General features: G+C 47.0%; 1 long non-coding RNA gene across 1 annotated transcript in view; it reads right to left on the bottom strand.

The window, feature by feature from the left end:
• Nucleotides 1–5,848: 5,848 nt before the first annotated feature.
• Nucleotides 5,849–16,522, bottom strand: part of LOC115501542 — a 65,634-nt gene continuing 54,960 nt past the window's right edge. Inside the window, exon 3 of the long non-coding RNA XR_003964827.1 lies at nt 5,849–6,064. This is a non-coding gene — a long non-coding RNA (uncharacterized LOC115501542). The remainder of the gene's footprint in view (nt 6,065–16,522) is intronic.

The following is a 16,522-nucleotide window of genomic DNA, read 5'->3' as shown; positions in this document are numbered from 1 at the left end:
TCCCGTTTCCCAAACACCTGTTATCTGCCAGACGCGGAACGAAATTCCTTGCCCGCATCAGCTCGTGTACTCCTCACAGTGCTCCAGGACGAGATGGAGGACAGGCATCATTGTTCTCATTTTGCACCGGAGGAAAACAGCTTGCCTTGCCTCGGACCACACTTTCAGTGAATTGTGGGGCTGAGCCTCGAACTTGGGTTTGCCCACCATATAAGCTCTCTATGCTACCGAGCTGTCTCCTCATTCTCAGTAAGGTTCCCCAGGAAACCGACCTAGACATCGTGAGGTGTGGATACAGGAGGCTTACTGGGTGCGGCTTAGGAATAAATCTTTTTTTTTTTTAATTTTTTTTTTAACGTTGTATTTATTTTTGAGACAGAGAGAGACAGAGCATGAACGGGGGAGGGGCAGAGAGAGAGGGAGACACAGAATCGGAAACAGGCTCCAGGCTGTGAGCCATCAGCCCAGAGCCCGACGCAGGGCTCGAACTCACGGGCCGCGAGATCGTGACCTGAGCTGAAGTCGGCCGCTTAACCGACTGAGCCACCCAGGCGCCCCAAATCTTACAGGGAGTGAGGAAAGCAGGCAGCATGGGGGCAGGGGCCAGTTACCCTGACGTGGGACCAGTAGACCCCAGCCGGGGATCAGGGTGACGAAGTCTTACCTGGGGGTAATATGTAAGGGGTGCCAGAAAACTCAGCAGCCAAGATACGTAAGGTTTTAAGGCAGCATTTAATTAGCTTTAAGCTAATATTAAAAAGAATAATCCACGATGCACAAAGTTTGAACAAAGTCTGAATTTCACCGTGCACCTGTAGAACTTAACTTTAGTCTCCTCACCCTAATCCTGGCTCTGTTGAGGTCAGCCTGGGTTTGCAATTTTGCTAACTATCATGGATGTTTTTTGCATTATGTAAGGAAAACGGTGCATTAAAATTGTACACACCCTGATTCCTGAGATCTTTGGCGCCCCCCTTAAATACGGTACCCGAGACGAACCAAGGCTTCCTCTCTTTACTCCTGGTCCTGAACCCCAGCCCGCTCTGGAATGGGGGTGCTCCTCCAAAGCTGTCCTGCCTTGAGAGGCCTTTTCATCCCCCCTGTCTTTGGGAGCGTATGAAACCATGGGCAATTCTGTTCGGCCGGGAGCAAATGCCTGAATGATATGCAGCTGAGATCCCACCGGCCCCCAATGCTCCCAGGAGCTGGGGGGTACCGGTTGTTCCATCACTGTATCCACTCCACTCCTCAGCACAGCTTAACTCAAACCCAGGCCTCTCCCTGACCGCGTCTTCCGAACCAGAGGCAAAGCCTGTGATTAGATTAGAACTTTTCGGGCAGAGAAGTGATTTACAGGGTATCATCTACAAAACAACATTTTCCCAATACAGTCGAGTCTCCTCAAGGCAGATGTTCAGGTTGGAAACATCCCTCCATCTAGTCAAGAAGTCACTGTGTGCTGTTTCCACCTGCAGACATCCAGCCGCTACTGAGGCTGGAGTGTTCGCCCCGCAGGGTTTACCGGCTTGGCCGAAACTTCTAGGTTTCGACAGCGATGGGATCGGCACGGAGTCCATTCAGCATCGGCCTCCGACCCCACTGTGCACGCCCCCACTGAGGACTAGCTGCGTTTCCATTGATCTTCAACATGTTCTCTCAGCGCTGGTTTCTGTTGAACCCTAAGTGCCGAGATCCAAGTCGGGATGTGTTTCTCTCGCTATATCCCGCCAGGAACTCCATCGGCTTAGGACAGGAACGTGGACGTGAACTGATCAAAGCGCCAGGCCAGGTGTGTTGACGGCAGGTGTGGGCAGAGAACTCCTGGATGTTCCTATTGGACATGGGGCACCAGGCCCCCCGGGGACAGGACACCAGGTCACATAGGTTGGGAGGGTTAGGCCGGGCTCATCCCTGGGTGAGGGGCGATGAGCTGAGCTGGGCATTCAGAGGTGCTCTACCAAGAGCCAGTGGTGTGAGTGGAGTGTGGGCAGCTCGACTCGGAAGGGGACTCGGAAGGGGACTCAGAATGGGACTCGGAATGGGCGCTCTGTGGGCTCTCAGCCCCGTCTGGCTGCTATAAACAGAACACTGTATAGACTGAGGGGCTTAGACACAACAGAGGCTTATTTCTCACAGTTCTGGAGGCTGTGAAGTCCCAGATCAAGGCACTGGAAGATTCCATATCTGAATCGCCTTCTCACTGCGTCCTGACATGGCCGAAGGACCCTCCTTTCTGCAGGCACTGAGGCCATTTGTGCGGGCTCTACCCTCGTGACCTGACCACCCCAAGGCCCGGCCTCCCATCAGGAGTCAGCTGTCAACACATGAATCCTGAAGGGATACAAATAGTCAGTCTGCAGTATGGGGGTCAGAGCCGGAACACTCAGCTTTCCCAAGCCCTCCCTCACACCCCCATCATGGCAGACCCTGGAGCCTGGCTGCTGGGGTTCAAATCCCAGCTCCTCTCCCAGCTAGCTGTGTTGACTTTAGGCAGGTTACTCAACCTATCTGTGCTTCATGTCTTTGCGGAGAGTAACAATATAGGCCAGTGATTAAAACAATTACAAAAGCTCCCTCTTCTCCTTTTACTCCCTCCTCTTTTTCCCCTCCTCTTTGTGTTTCCCTTTGCTGATTCTCATATGAAGCTGACCTCTACGGTTTGATTTTATTATTTAAAGTCCGGTGTCCCTCTGTGCTTAAGATCAGGTAAGGGAAAGTTCCCACATTCTTCTCCGTTTTCAATGGTTTTTTTTTTTTTTTTCGTTAGTTGATGGTCTCTGGGTGAGACTTTCCCATGGCTGTGTGGCTGCAAATAGAAAACTTGTTTCCCACCCGTGACCTCTGCTCTCATTACCTCATCATTAAGCCTCTATTCGCTTGTTCTGGACCCTAAAGCCGCCTAGACTAGGCTTCATGTGGCAAGGCCCAGTACACGAGGACCCTTCAGGCCATAATAAAATGGTTCTCCTTTCCATGAGAAACCCTGCATCCATTTTGACATGACTTCAGGAGGGTACAGATTGGTTCTTTTTTTAAAAAGCTATTTTTGCCTGTGGAACACACCATTTCCACAAATAATGAGTTGTATCCAAAACGCCGCTCCAGGCAGAGGCAGTCTCTGGGCTTGCCAGACAGTAACTCTTGCCTCTCCCGGTTCTTCTGTCTTTCGTGGTTTGTCGACGTGGAAGGCAAAGTTCATCAGCTCCCGGGGGCAAGCACATCTAAAACATGCCACTCAGCACCGCAAACTTAAAACTCAGTAAAACCCCAGGAAGGAACCAAATAGACCATTTTTAAAAAAAAAATCCAGTTACTGTCGAGGGTGAGGACTGGCGATTGACAGAGAGCCACGTAACGTTGCTAAAGCGAAAACAACTTGTGAAAAATGGTGCTACATTCAGATCCGCCAGAGCCCGGAAGCTCCTTTCCCTTCTGCAAAAAAGCAGAGTTATGAAGCAGTCCCCGTCAAAATGAAGATACTATTGGTTAAGGAGAGGAACGGAGCCCATTTAAAGAATATCGCTGCGGCTCTAGGATTCGTCCGGAGAAAACAGAAACGGGTGGACCGAAGTTCAATAAATCAGGATTGTGTATTTAAAAAAAATTTTTTTTTAATGTTTTTATTTATTTTTGAGAGTGAGACAAAGTGCCAGCAGGGGAGGGGCAGAGAGAGAGAGGGAGACACAGAATCTGAAGTCTGTCAGCACAGAGCCTGACGCAGGGCTCGAACCCACAAACTGTGAGATCGTGACCCGAGCTGACGTTGGACGCTTAACTGACTGAGCCACCCAGGCGCCCCAGGATTGTGTATTTTAAAGCCTAAACCTTCAGCAGTTTCAGGCATTGCTATTAATATTAGCCCTGAGTTAGGGAAATGATTGATCTGATAGGGAACAGAACGGATCTGTGGCTAACGCTGAAGCGGCAATGAGAAGAGAAGGTTCATCTATCCTTTAGTCTGTCCGTCTATCCATCCACCCATCCATCCATCAATCCATCATCCATCCATCCATCCATCTGTCCATCCATCCATCCATCCATCCGTACATCCATCCATCCATCATCCATATGCCCACCCACTGGAAACTCATTGGAATGTGCCAGTTGTGGTCATAGGTGATACGTATATGAAAAGTCAATCACAACACAGGCAAACAGTGACAATGCAGTATGATGCACCAAGGTGCAGGCAGCTTAAGCTGAACAAAGAAAGCCCCCATCTGCTCAGAGGAGTCAGTTTTACAGAGAAGACAGGTTTTGTGCTGAAATATTGAAGCAAAGCAGGAGTTTACCAGATTCGCGGTGCTTCTCTCTACCCGGGATGCCTTCTCTCCTTGTCCCCTGGTAGACCTGGAGGCACAAGATAACCCTGTATGTGTGGCCTGGGGGCGGGTGTCTGCATTGCTGAAGCACAAACCACCAGGGCAGCACTTTCAAGGAGCACAGACGTTTTTGAGAAGCTGCTGATATGCAAGTACACACAAGTTGACATGCAGTTTCCAGAGGTTTCTGAACCTATGTATCCACATCAGGTTATGTGCCTCTGGGCATAAGGGTGAGGAGGAGCAGGTGGAAAAACCCAAGATGAAGACACTTTCCTTCCAGGACATCAAGAATCTGCCTACTGGGGGCGCCTGGGTGGCGCAGTCGGTTAAGCGTCCGACTTCAGCCGGGTCACGATCTCGCGGTCCGGGAGTTCGAGCCCCGCGTCAGGCTCTGGGCTGACGGCTCGGAGCCTGGAGCCTGTTTCCGATTCTGTGTCTCCCTCTCTCTCTGCCCCTCCCCCGTTCATGCTCTGCCTCTCTCTGTTCCAAAAATAAATAAACGTTGAAAAAAAAAATTTAAAAAAAAGAATCTGCCTACTGGAGGGGCGCCCGGGTGGCTCAGTCGGTTAAGCATCTGACTTCAGCTCAGGGTTCATGAGTTCGAGCCCTGCATCAGGCTCTGTGCTGACAGCTCAGAGCCTGGAGCCTGCTTCGGATTCTGTTTCTCTCTCTCTCTCTCTCTCTGTCCCTTCCCCACTTGTGCTCTCTCTTTCTCTCAAAAGTAAAGCTTGTGTTCTGTCTCTCTCAAAAATAAACATTAAAAAAAAGAATCTGCCTACTGGAGGGAATTCGAAGTAGGAAGAGTCTCAAAACAAAACCCCAAAAAAGTTGAGCTCAGAAACAGAGGCTTATAAAGTGGTCAGGGCCGGGGAGGGGGGAAGTAGGGAGAGATGGTTCTAAGATAAATAAGATAGGAGAATTTAATGTATAACATGATGACTGTGTGGATAATGTTGTACTGCACCACTGAAAATTGCTAAGAGAATAGAACTTATATGTTCTCACCAACAAATCATAAATAAATGGGAGGGATGTGTTACTTAACTGGATGGGGTGAATCCCTTTCACAACATACACGTCTATCAAATGATCACATTGTATACATTAAATATCTCACTATTTTGTTCGTCAATTATACCTCGATAAAGCTGGGGGGAGAGAAAAAAAAAACACTTAAAAAACCCTACCGGGGCCATATTATTAGAGTTTGTTGTTGACAGTGGCTTCAGTCAATGGTTTTGTGACCAGCATGCATTTCCTTCCAGAGTATATAAATAATGGACACACTTATTCCCAAATAATTCCTTCATTTTCATCATTATAGATTTTGGTGTGAAAGAACCCCTTTGAGTATCATGTATTAAAAACTGAAAGAGGGGCGCCTGGCTGGCTCAGTCGGTGGAGTGTGTGACTCTTGATCTCGGGCTGTGAGTTCGAGCCCCACGTTGGGTGTGGAGATTCCTTAAAAATAAAATAAAACCTTAAAGAAAAAGTCACTTGAAGACTCCACATCATTATGAGACTGTACCATGGGCTTTCTTGGCTTATTCGTTTCTGGAAAAAGCACAGGAGAAGACTCTTACCTGCGTTTTAAAGACTAAGCACTAACCGTTTATTACAGGTCACGAGTTCAGCACATCCTTTTCAAACATGCAGATTATTTTTTATGTCCAGTGGTGAGCAAACACTCATCCAGCCTTTTCCAGGCTACAACGCTGACTTCAGGCGAGCTGCTGACGCTGGAAGATAAGAAAAGGTACACTGTAGACTCGGTATATGAAAGACCCCTGGGCACCCAACTCTCAGCCTCCGTTGTGGCTGATAATTGCCACGTGACCACACTCTGGCCGACGGGACAGAATGGAAGTGTCATCTAGGATTCCTGGGACATCGTCCAAAAGAGAAGGACCACACTTCCCCCACTTTCTCTCTCCTTCTACTTGGGATGCAGTTGTAATGGATGGTAGCCTGGCAGCTCTCTAGGACCATGAGGTGAATCTGGAGACTAGAAGCCATACGCTCAAAGTGGCAGAGGAAACCATCAAGGTCTAGGTCCCTGATGACATTGTGGTGCTGCCCCACCAGCTGTAAGCCTCCCCCTGGCCCCCTGGCCACTAGGATGAGGGTTTTTTTAGTTTTAGCAGCAAAACCCGATCCTCACTGAGACATCATTCGCCCTCCTCTGCCAGCAGAGATCTGTCCCTATGCCTAGGGAGACAATCCCTTCAGCTCTATGTTTTTTGTTGAAGTAATCATCCATGGTTTATCTTCCTGACTGGCAGCTGTCAGAGCATATCAGGCATTCCACAAGGCAATGGCATCAGAAGGTTGTGGGTCATTAGCCCGATGGAAAGTTCCAGTTGGCTCAGTTCAAATATGGCTGCGACGTTGCTGCTGTAAGATCTAAGAGAATCTCCAAAGCTCTGCCTTTGATCCACCAATTGTCAAAAATCTTCTCTTTCTACCTGGCCTACTGAATAATGGATCTCGACATTCAGTGGATCGACTCCTCCCTCTTTTGTAAATATTCTGGATGTGAGAAGCACAGCCCATTTTTTTTCCCCAGTTATTATCTGACTCTTATAGCTATTTGACTTTTCTGTGTCAAAAAACAAACAGAGAACAAACATTAAGCTGTAGCCAGGTCTGCAAAAAAAAAAAAAAAAAAAAAAAAAATTTTCCCTCTTACCCTGAATGTTTTTCTAGTGACTCCTTTTGGAATGTTATTTTGAACTTACAAAGGTTCTTGAAAAAAAAAAAAAAAAAACCCTAGTATATTTCTTTTAAGCATCCCTTGAGAAAGTCAGATTTAAACTTAGCCAACGCGTTGGCTTTTTAAAAGCACTTTCTTAAAATAGTCAATGTAAATCTTGGTGGGAAATCTTTAGGTGCCCCGAGTGGACAGAAATAGAAAATGTTAATGGAAATGCCATTTGTGAAGACACTGTGACGGCCCCATTCAATGGGCCCAATCAGAAAAGACGGGAATTTGCAAGCTATTCCAGTGTGAGTCTTTAGGAGCCCTGGAGAGGGGAGAGAAATAGGAAGCCGGCAGAAAAGAGTAAGAGAGCAGACGATCATAAAGCTGTTTGGACAGACATGACTCCTAGGTGTGCACACTGATGCATTACTAAGTCATGGTTATTTGCTAACCCTTTTAAGTGAATCACCCTGGTGGGTCTGCGGGGCTTGGCCTGATGTCCAAGTTGAGCAGGAGTGTGAAGTCTCAGAGGGCCAAGCTGGATGGAGTCCCGGGGGCAGAGGTCTCGGGGCTGGCTTTATGGATGAGGACCCGAGGTTTGCATGGTTGTAAAACGTGGCAATGCCAGCACGGTTGGATGCGGCAGGGAGATTTTGCTCCCCCCAAATTCTATTCCAGACACCCCAAAACTGCTGCAAACAAAAGAAAAAAAATCATATAATCTGGCATAAGCAGTTGAAGCTTTTTTTAGTCTTATTTTAAGGGTGTTTAAAAGTATCTATGGGGGGGGTGCCTGGGTGGCTCAGTCGGTTGAGCGTCCGACTTCAGCTCGGTCATGGTCTCGTGGTTCGTGGGTTCGAGCCCCACGTCGGGCTCTGTGCTAACAAACAGCTAGGAGCCTGGAACCTGCTTCAGATTCTGTATCTCTCGCTCTCTCTCCTCCTCCTCCCCTGCTCATGCTCTGCCTCTCTCTGTCTCTCAAAAATAAATAAATGTTAAAAAAAAAAAGTATCTGTGGAAGGAAGAATAAGATAAAAACAGAGAGGGAGGTAAACCACAAAAGACTGTTAAAAAACAGAGAACGAAGTGAGGGCTCCTGGAGGGGAGGTGGGTGGGGGATGGGCTAAATGGGGGATGGGCATTAAAGAGGGCACTTGTTGGGATGAGCACTGGGTGTTGTAAGTGATGAACCACTGGGTTCTACTCCTGAAACCATACTACACTGTAGGCTTGAATTTAAATAAATAAGTAAATAAATAAATGAATGAATACATAAAAATAAAAGGAGAAATGTGAAAAAAAAATCCATGGAAATGCAACGTGAAACATGTCTCCTCCTACTGTCCTTTCCTTAGTGTTTCTCTCTCCAGACCTGAGGAGTCCCCTTGAATCATAACCCGTCCCCCCCAGAGTTACCAGCCTAAGTGTCTTTATATGACACATCACATTGCTATATTTACTGCTAGGTTCATTGAAGATTCTCAGTCTTTAATAGCACCGGGTAGATTTAAAACAAATTTTTTTTTAACATTTATTTATTTTTGAGAGACAGAGACAGAGCACAAGCAGGGGAGGGGCAGAGAGAGGGGGAGACACAGAATCGGAAGCAGGCTCCAGGCTCCGAGCTGTCAGCACAGAGCCCCACGTGGAGCTTGAACCCACGAACTGTGAGATCATGACCTGAGCCGAAGTCAGACGCTTCACCGACAGAGCCACCCAGGTGCCCCACACCAGGCAGATTGTTAGGCCATTAATGAACACTGTGGTTCAGTATTAGGCTCCCACCAAGAGTCCACGCCTTTTTGTTAATGGCGCCCTCTACTTAGAGCACCACAGCTCCCTATCTGCCCTGTCAGGCCACGTTATTACCGTCCCCTTTCATTTGTAAGAGTGTCCTAGTTTGTGTGATAGATCGTAGGGGCACCCTGCTTCCAGGGGATAAAAGGGCCACCTGCCTCTGTGGTCCTGACTCAGCTCAGAGGTTGGAATGGGGTAATGAGAGCACCTGCTCCGGGTCCGCTGGCGTTGGCCGTGGGTGCTGGCTGTGCTCACGGAGGTGTGCTATTATTAGAGAGGTAGGTCATCAAGTTCAAGCTCAATCTCCAGTGGAGATTTCCCTCGAGGATGCCACCAATGTGGTCCCTTGACCTCCCTTGGGGAGGCAGCCTGTTTCACTCTGACGGTTGGACGTTCTCCTTCGGACTCAGTTGCAATCATCCTTCTGAAGGGGCAAGGGAAGTCTGCTCTCCTTCTTCCTGACAACACTTCTGATGTAATTACGGGAGTCCAGAGGATGGGCTGGAGGGTCAGGAGAAATCACTTGCTTCCCACCTTTCTCTGGACTCTCCCCTGAGGGCAGAGAGGAGGCGAGGCTGTGAGGAGACAAGTACCACAGTGGCTTGTCTGGGTGACAAGGGTCACGGGCTCACCTCTAGCGTTCGATGGTCGATAAGGGCACGGGGTGGAGTCTAGTGCCTGATTTACCGCACCTTCCAAACCTCAGGAGGACGCACATGCTGATCAAAGTGCCCTGAACCTCTGAGAGCAGGTGCTATCGCACCCCTAGTCTCTTGCATCCCTGGACATAAAAACCTAGAGCCACGTGATGTACTTTTTACACTCCTGGACCCTCCTTCCTCAGCTGACTCCAGAAATGCTTTTGGGGCCGCATTTTCTTTTTCCTTTTTAAATTTTTAAAAAATGTTCATTTACTTTGAGAGAAAGAGAGAGAGCTCAAGCAGGGGAGGGGCAGAGAGAGAGGGAGGGAGACAGAATCCCAGGCAGGCTCCATGTGGCCAGCGCAGAGCATGACGTGGGGCTCGAAGTCACAGACCACGACATCATGACGTGAGCTGAAATCACAAGTCGGATGCTTAACCGACTGGGCCACCCAGGCGCACCTGGGGTCACATTTTCTGAGACCCCGTACACCCCCCTTTCCCCCCGCTGAGGCACACACTTCCTGTTCTCTGCATTCCTTCTGTCCTATAGCCTGGGCAATGACTTCGTACATGACATTGTCTCTTCCGTGTTCAAAGAATGTTCTCAGAGCATTTCTTCCGTATGAGGCTTTGGGGTTGTACCTAGTGAACAAGATAGGAGCACGCATGCTCAAGGGACTTGATTTCAGGGGAGGTGTTGGGAGTCAAGCCTGAGCTCAGCATCTGTGTGGATTTATCCTCCTCAAAGCCAACAGAGCTGCAAAAACTGGACAGGAGTAAATTTAAATGGAAAGTCGCAAGTTTTTTTGTTTTGCGGTGTTCCCCATAGCTTCATTGAGATGTCATTCTCTCTCTCACACACACACACACACACATATTTATTTATTTATATACACACATATTTATATACACACATATATTTATATACATATATAAATATGTTATATACACATATATTTATATACATATATATGTATATAGTATGTATATAATATAAATATACATATATATGTATATAATATAAATATACATATAAATATATATGTGTATATAAACATGTGTATATAAACACGTGCATATATGTGTATATAAACATATATTATATATGTATATAAATATATATTTATAATGTACAAATATATTTATATATTTTTTAGATATTATATATTATACATATTTAAATACATATATATGTGTGTATATATATATATGTAAATAAAACACTGTGTAAGTTTAAGGTAAACTGCATACTGATTTGGGACACATATATTACAAAATTATTACGGCCACAGCATTAGCGGTGAGGACATTTAAGCAACTCTCTCTTGGCAACTGCTAAGGATATAACCCAGAATTGTTAACCGTAATCCCCAAGCTGCACACGAGATCCCCAGAGCTGACTCACCTTCCAACTGGAAGTTTGTACCTTTGGTCCAGTACCTTCTTTCTCCCACCCCCTGGCCCTTACTTCACTCTACTTCTAGGAGTTCGGCTTTTCCAGATTCCACGTGGAAGTGAAATGACACAGCGTTGGTCTTGCTGCTGTGAACAGGCGAGTGCAGGTATCTCTCTGAGATCGTGATTTCATCCCCTCTGGATACATGCCCAGAGCGGGGATTGTTGGATCACGTAGTATTTATACTTTTCATTTTCTGAGGACCCTCCATACTGCTTCCCACGGTGGCCGCACCAGTTTGCATTCTCGCTAATAGCTCGCGAGGGCTCCCTTTCCTCCACATCCTCACCAGCACGTGTTAATTGCTTGTCATTTTTGATGACAGCCATTCGGCCACGCGTGTGGTGATGTCTCACTGTGCTTTCGATTTGCAATTTCCTGATGATGAGTGATGCTGGGCAGCTTTTCATTGTGTTACAGCTTTTAATTACTATTAATCATTAACGGCAACTTTAATGAAAGAAACAAAAAACCCTTTTGGGGCGCCTGGGGGGCTCAGTCGGTGAAGCGTCTGATTTCAGCTCAGGTCATGATCTCACGCTTCGTGGGTTCGAGCCCCGCGATGGGCTCTGTGCTGACAGCTCGGAGCCCGGAGCCTGCTTTGGATTCTGTGTCTCCCTCTCTCTCTGTTCCTCCCCTGCTCATTCTCTGTCTCTGTCTCTCAAAAAAAAAAAAAAAAAGGAAAAAAAAAGTAAAAAAAAAAACCAACAACCCTAAACCTTTCACTAATCACCCTAACAAAATCTGTTTTTCTCACCTTAAACCTTTCGACCTTTCTAATTCACTTCAGGGATACTGCACACGCATTTGAGTATTTCACTTCTTGCACAGGGATACAGAAGTGTGAATACAGAAAGAATCCTTTCCCTGATTTCTCTCCTAAGCCCGGTGAGCTCCCTGAACAGGGAGGCCTTTCAGCTCTTGGCTGTTTGGTCCCCCCTAGACTTTTTGTCCCTGGCTGAGATTACTTACACACCTCGGTCTAACTTGCCTAAGAAAAAGCAAAGATAAGGAAAGCTTTAATCCATTTGCTCAGATTTCTCTGAATGGGCTCTGGATAGTGCTGTTTGGAAACCTACTTCTGATATCGTTGTCAAAGGTGTTAGCTGTCCAGAAACCCGCCGAGAGAAAATAACACTGAGATTAGCTAAATGCAGATGGCCACCGTGAACCTTTCTCAAGGACAAGGGTGGGGTGAGGGCACGCAGTGCTTTGCTGCCAGATATGACCCAGAAATTTTATTCTTGTAATTTCTTTTTGTTAAAAAAACAACAAAGTTTCTCTCTTTATTTTTGAGAGCGAGACAAGAGTGTGAGCTGGGGGGCAGAGAGAGAGAGAGAGAGAGAGAGGAGAGACACAGAATCTGAAGCAGGCTCCAGGCTCTGAGCTGTCAGCACAGAGCCTGACGCGGGGCTCGAACCCACAGACCGGGGAGAGCATGACCTGAGCCAAGTCGGACGCTCAACTGACTGAGCCCCCCAGGCGCCCCTCCTTTTACTTCTTTCTTTTTTTTTTATTTTTTTTATTTTTTTTAAATTTTTTTTTTTCAACGTTTATTTATTTTTGGGACAGAGAGAGACAGAGCATGAACGGGGGAGGGGCAGAGAGAGAGGGAGACACAGAATCGGAAACAGGCTCCAGGCTCTGAGCCATCAGCCCAGAGCCTGACGCGGGGCTCGAACCCACGGACCGCGAGATCGTGACCTGGCTGAAGTCGGACGCTTAACCGACTGCGCCACCCAGGCGCCCCAACTTCTTTCTAATCGTGGAGATGAACCTCATATTTTGTTCTAATGAACAATGGAAACAGGAAACCGGGCATAATTGGGGAACTTGCCGCCCTAAGCACTGGAGAGACACTGCATCATGTGTCATCCGTAGAACACGTGGAGAGACTCCCCAGGTCAAGACGCTGAAGGTCACACATGCATTGGGAGATTGACGATCCCGCTTCCGGGACCTACGCGGTTCGTGTTTCTGTTTTCCCGGAATGCTGTTCCCTCACATCTCGGCGGACTCCCTCTCTCGTTCTGCGCGCGTCTCTTTCCCAGTGTCATCTTTGCACAACATCGTCCTGATTTCTGTATCTAAAACAGCTTCCTCCCGCCCCGAGTCACCCAATGTGGCGGTCACAGCCACACGTGGCTATTGAGCACTTGAGATGTGACTAACGCCACTGAATTTTTAACTGCCTGTAACTTGAATTTAAACTTCAGAACCGAAGGAGTATAAAAGATTTTCCTGGTAGCTAACCGTATTGTTTTGTGGGACCATAGATTGGACGTGAAGCCTTTCAAAATTTAGCCTCCAAATGGATGTAACATACATTTGCACTCCACAGAATTCTTAATGACTTTTGAAGATTTAGTATGAAAAAAAAACGATCTTGAAAACTATCTCAAGTATTTGAGGTATATTTAATAAAGACACATGCCATGGGATTTCACTTAATATGTGGAATCTAAAAGAACACATGAACGCCCAGCACGGACCCAAGGGCAGGGCTCGAACTCGTAACGCTCAGAGCAAGACCCGAGCTGGGGATCAAGAGTCCGATGCTCCACCAACTGAACCCCCCAGATGCCCCCTGACTCATAAATACAGAGAACCACTGGTGGCTGCCAGAGGGGAGGGAGGGGGCGAGAAGAAGGGGAGGAGGATATACAAATTTTCAGTTAGAAAATCAGTAAGTCACAGAGATGCACAGCAGAGGGGAAACAGCCCGTGATATTTTAATAACTGTGCACGGTGACAGATGGTTACCAGATCTAACGTGGTGGTCCTTTTGTAATGTATATAAATGTCAAATCACTACGTTGCACGCCTGACAGTGATATAATATTGTACAGCAACTATGTTTCAATTAAAGAAACAGTAAATGTAGGGGCACCTGGGTGGCTCAGCCGGTTAAGCGTCCGACTTCGGCTCAGGTCACGATCTCACAGTTTGTGGGTTCAGGCCCCGTGTCGGGTCCTGTGCTGATAGCTCAGAGCCTGGAGCCTGCTTCCGATTCTGTGTCTCCCTCTCTCTCTCTGCCCTCCCCTGCTTACGCATGCTCTCTCTCTCAAAAACAAACATTAAAAAAACAAAAAAAAAAAACAAAACCAGCAAACGTAAAACATGGGGAAACGTTTCTTTAAGAAGTATTCTGAAGGCCATTTGGAATTTTCAGGCTGACCTGAATAAATAATTTGAAAATGAAAAAAAAAAAAAAAACAAACAAACCAAACAATGTTTATATTCATTCCATGTTGATCATGTTTTGGATATATTCGGTTTTACGAAATATATATTAAAATTAATTTCACCAAGTTCTTTTTACTTTTTCAAGAATTAAAAAAAATTTTTTTTCAACGTTTATGTATTTTTGGGACAGAGAGAGACAGAGCATGAACGGGGGAGGGGCAGAGAGAGAGGGAGACACAGAATCGGAAACAGGCTCCAGGCTCCGAGCCATCAGCCCAGAGCCTGACGCGGGGCTCGAACTCCCGGACCGCGAGATCGTGACCTGGCTGAAGTCGGACGCTTAACCGACTGCGCCACCCAGGCGCCCCTCAAGAATTTTTTAAAATGTTTATTTTTATTTTTGAGAGACAGAGAGAGAGAGAGAGAGAGCAAGAGCAGGGGAGGGGCAGAGAGAGAGAGAGACACAGAGGATCCGAAGTGGGTTCCATGTTGATAGCAGAGAGCCCGATGCGGGGCTCAAACTCACCAACTGTGAGATCAACACCTGAGCCGAAATCAAGAGTTGGACACTTCACCAACTGAGCCACCCAGGTGCTCTCCCCCACTTTTTTTTTTTAATGTGACAGCTGGAAATGAAAAGCAGCTATTGGGCAGTGTGGCTTTATACGTTCACCTTTTTACTACCTACATTATAAATTTTAATAAAGTCTGTATCAAACAACATCAATACTTTGCATCATTTGTTTATTGTTTCCTTGTATACAAGGGCGTTGTATTTTCCTAGGTACCAATATCGGACTGCTTCCTGAGACTGACGTAGGAGACGTACAGCATCTTCTGGGATCCCCGCTAGAGGCAAACACATTGGATTTGGTCCCAGGTAGTGAACAAATACTGACAGTTGCTAAGCCCAAGGGTGGGTGTGAGGTTAGCAATGGGAAGTCTGGAATGAACCGGATTACTTGAACCTTTTGCCCAAACATTTCATTTTGTGTTTGGAGATCTGAGGTTGAGGACTCTCTTTGGTGCCCAGCCTATGGGAGGGTGCTTCTTTCTGAGACAAAACTATAGAAGCGTGATGAAATAATTTGGTTCACTATAGCTAAGAGGGATTTCTCCTAAAAAAAATGGCAGTGACTTCACTCCAACCCAAAGTCAAGGGCAGCCTTGTGTATACACATGCCCATATACTTCACAGAAAGAGAACGTTCTGGTCTTGTTTTCCCTCTTGGTTCACATGTATCATGTACAAATATATTTGGAGTAACTCAGCTAAAAGTGAGAAAGAAGGAGTAATGATCTATTAATGGAGGCCATTCTGCAGGCTGGCTGGAGAGAGGCTAGTGTATGGCAATCTGCCTGCTCAGTGCTCACTGTGATACACTGTACACAAGCAACTGCCACAGTGTCTTTGGTATGCACAGAGAGTTAGGGACTTAGAAAAATCCATACTGTGTTTTCATCCCATCCACTCATTCAGGAGATGTATTCTGAGTGCCTTCCACGTGCAAGGCATTGTTCTACTGCTGGGACTATTGCAGTGAAAAAGCACGGCCCCCGCTTTCGTGCAAAGCACGTGAAGTGACCACTTCTGCGGAGCGCAAGCCAAGGTGAACACGGAAGCCAAGAGGAGAGAAGGTGACGGGTGTCCTTTCAGAATTGGAGCCCTGGGTTTGGGCCTTTCCTTCACTTGCTTTCTGCGAGCTTCTGAGAGCGTGTGTCTGTCACTTGCCTGTAAAAGCGTGGGACTCAGACACGAGGAGGCCACCGCCTGCTTTGCAAGCTTGCGGAGAGGGTGAAATAAAATAACAAATGCCAAGTAACTTGTGCAAAATGGCATCAGACGGGCTCTCAAGACATAGTAGTGAGGATGTGGGTGATGACTCAAAAAACTCTTGGGGTTCTCCAAATCTTTCTCAAGCTGAAGACCCAAAGGCCAGACACATGGCTCTGTGCACAAAACCTGGCCAGTGCTAAGGATTCCAGAGGAAGCTGTGTTGATCTGGGCTGCAGGAGAGTCTGGTTTCTCTGAGAGAACAGAAGGAAACATGCCGCGTAAGTGTGAATCTTTCACCCGAAGTGAGCCAGGTTCATCAGGGACAGCCGCCCTGTGCACACATCGAGCCCTCCTCCGTCCTCCTCCTAAAGTGTGTCCCAGAAGCATGGCTTGTGCAGTTCTTTTTTTTTTTCCCCTAAGAAGCAGAATCATCTTTTCGCCCTTGCAAGATCTTTTTGCAAAACCCAAGTTATGGAGCGGATCAAAGTGGCGTCGCCCGATGCTGCTGGGGCAGCTCTCGGGCTTACCCCGGCCTCCGTGCTCCCAGGGAAATCTCTCTGGAACTCTAAGAGCACTCGGAAGACATTTGGAAAAAAATGTTGCAGGAGATGAGGAAGCGAAGAATGATATAGAGGC

The sequence above is a fragment of the Lynx canadensis genome, chromosome E1, assembly GCF_007474595.2.
Source record: "Lynx canadensis isolate LIC74 chromosome E1, mLynCan4.pri.v2, whole genome shotgun sequence".
In the NCBI taxonomy this organism is placed as follows: Eukaryota; Metazoa; Chordata; class Mammalia; order Carnivora; family Felidae; genus Lynx; species Lynx canadensis.
The sequence above is the reverse complement of the archived record's forward strand: the minus strand, read 5'-3'. Positions and strand labels throughout refer to the sequence as shown.